The sequence below is a fragment of the Polistes dominula genome, unplaced genomic scaffold (genome assembly GCF_049000335.1).
Source record: "Polistes dominula isolate Pdom_NZ unplaced genomic scaffold, Pdom_raw_medaka contig_438, whole genome shotgun sequence".
In the NCBI taxonomy this organism is placed as follows: Eukaryota; Metazoa; Arthropoda; class Insecta; order Hymenoptera; family Vespidae; genus Polistes; species Polistes dominula.
The window spans coordinates 1-2,500 of record NW_028301132.1 but is presented as its reverse complement, the minus strand read 5'-3'; the positions used below and the strand labels follow the sequence as shown (position 1 = coordinate 2,500).

General features: G+C 43.3%; 1 non-coding gene and 1 pseudogene across 1 annotated transcript; both read right to left on the bottom strand.

The window, feature by feature from the left end:
- Positions 1-592: 592 nt before the first annotated feature.
- Positions 593-747, bottom strand: LOC149031006 (5.8S ribosomal RNA). The gene has a single exon (XR_016178130.1). It is a non-coding gene; the product is annotated as a 5.8S ribosomal RNA (ribosomal RNA).
- Positions 748-1,453: 706 nt separating this feature from the next.
- Positions 1,454-2,500, bottom strand: LOC149031005 (small subunit ribosomal RNA; annotated as a pseudogene; the record flags this gene model as incomplete).

Below are 2,500 nucleotides of genomic sequence, written 5' to 3'. Positions count from 1 at the left end.
ATAAGAGAGAGATATGGGGCTTTTTACACTTGCGTTTGAATTATGCTTAGTCGATATATAATATGATGAAAAGAAAATTTCATCAATCTCGTTCAATTCGACTTTTAATTTCAATTATCAAACGCAAACAAAACCTTTCTTCTCTTTCTTCTCCACTCTCTCTCTCATTTCGTTCAACTTCGTCGTTGTAATGTCGATCCGTGTTTATTTTTCAGCACCTTTTTACCATCATATTTCGTTCAATCGCTCTCAATCTCAACTTGCTTTTTTCTCGTTCAAATATCATCATCTCTATTGGCAGAAAAGAGAGCTTGGTAATTACGTTCAAATCGCTCTCTTTTCTCTTTTACGTTTTGCATGTATTAGTTCAAATTTTCTTTAATCTCTTTTCTCCTTTCTCTTTATTATTTCTTTCTGTATTTAATACTCATAATTCATTTAAGGCGACGTCGGCGCAAAAACGACGAATCTCTTTCATGAAGAGATTCTCTGTTTTCTATTGCCAACGAGCAGCCCAATAAACGCTCTACGTTAGGTGACACAAAGGTCAGCAGTTTGTCTGTCCTAACGCAAGCAGTATCGTTTAGTTAAACGACCCTCAGCCAGGCGTGGTCCGGGAATTGTATCCGTGGACCGCAATGTGCGTTCGAAATGTCGATGTTCATGTGTCCTGCAGTTCACAAGTTGACGCGCAATTAGCTGCGTTCTTCATCGACCCACGAGCCAAGTGATCCACCGTTCAGGGTAATCGTATATATATAATAACTGTACGTTTTTTAGGCGTACGTTGTTATTTTACCGTATCTCATAATACTCGGCGTTTAACCAAGCATGGAGTATCGTCCCTTTAACTGACAAGACGCGTCAAGACGTCAAGCGCCTTTAAACGTCTATAACAGTCAAAGTGACAACACAAGGAGTATTCGTCAACTTTTCTTTATCGTTCAAAAAAAAAAAAAAAGGAGACTTATTTTTTTGCTTTGAATCCGGGCGTATGAATCTTTTTAAAATATTTAAAATATTTTATTATAAACCATCGACGTGGCGGCGTCCTCGGGCACGCTACACAAAAATCCACGTCTCTCGCCGGGGTCGATGAACGATTCTACCTCTTTTTGTTAGCACGTATAAAACGAGCTAAAGAGTATCTCATCGTTTTTTGTATTTCAATTCGACCCGCGGCATAGGTTACACCGGTTCATCAGCAGCTATATACTCCTCTCTCCAAAGCTAATAGAAAAGCACGAGCTTAATCGTGCCTTCTCTCTATATAGCTCTCGTTCAAAATCAACGATGAATGCCTCGATAAAGCTTTGTTAAAAGCTTTATAATAGCATCACGTCAATACTTATTGCGTGAATTTAAAATTCACGTTCGTTCAATATAGCGTGTGTTTTTTTTTCTTTGTTCGTTTTCTCATTCTCGTTGCTCGTTAGAGCAACTTTTTTTACGTTAATGATCCTTCCGCAGGTTCACCTACGGAAACCTTGTTACGACTTTTACTTCCTCTAAATGATCAAGTTTGGTCATCTTCCCGGCAACATCGGCAGTGCCGAGGCACTGCCGCGCACCAGTCCGAAGACCTCACTAAATCATTCAATCGGTAGTAGCGACGGGCGGTGTGTACAAAGGGCAGGGACGTAATCAACGCGAGCTTATGACTCGCGCTTACTGGGAATTCCTCGTTCATGGGGAATAATTGCAAGCCCCAATCCCTAGCACGAAGGAGGTTCAGCGGGTTACCCGGGCCTTTCGGCCAGGGAAAACACGTTGATTCCTTCAGTGTAGCGCGCGTGCGGCCCAGAACATCTAAGGGCATCACAGACCTGTTATTGCTCAATCTCGTGCGGCTAAAAGCCGCCTGTCCCTCTAAGAAGATTTGTTGGTACGTTGGTAGTAAAAACCACTCGACCGAAGCCGAGGGCCTTCGTGATACCATAATATACGCCTATTTAGCAGGCTAGAGTCTCGTTCGTTATCGGAATTAACCAGACAAATCGCTCCACCAACTAAGAACGGCCATGCACCACCACCCACCGAATCAAGAAAGAGCTATCAATCTGTCAATCCTTCCGGTGTCCGGGCCTGGTGAGGTTTCCCGTGTTGAGTCAAATTAAGCCGCAGGCTCCACTCCTGGTGGTGCCCTTCCGTCAATTCCTTTAAGTTTCAGCTTTGCAACCATACTTCCCCCGGAACCCAAAAGCTTTGGTTTCCCGGAAGCTGCCCGTCGAGTCATCGGAGGAACTTCGGCGGATCGCTAGCTGGCATCGTTTATGGTTAGAACTAGGGCGGTATCTGATCGCCTTCGAACCTCTAACTTTCGTTCTTGATTAATGAAAACATTTTTGGCAAATGCTTTCGCTTCTGTCCGTCTTGCGACGATCCAAGAATTCCACCTCTAACGTCGCAATACGAATGCCCCCATCTGTCCCTATTAATCATTACCTCGGAGTTCCGAAAACCAACAAAATAGAACCGAGGTCCTATTCCATTATTCCAT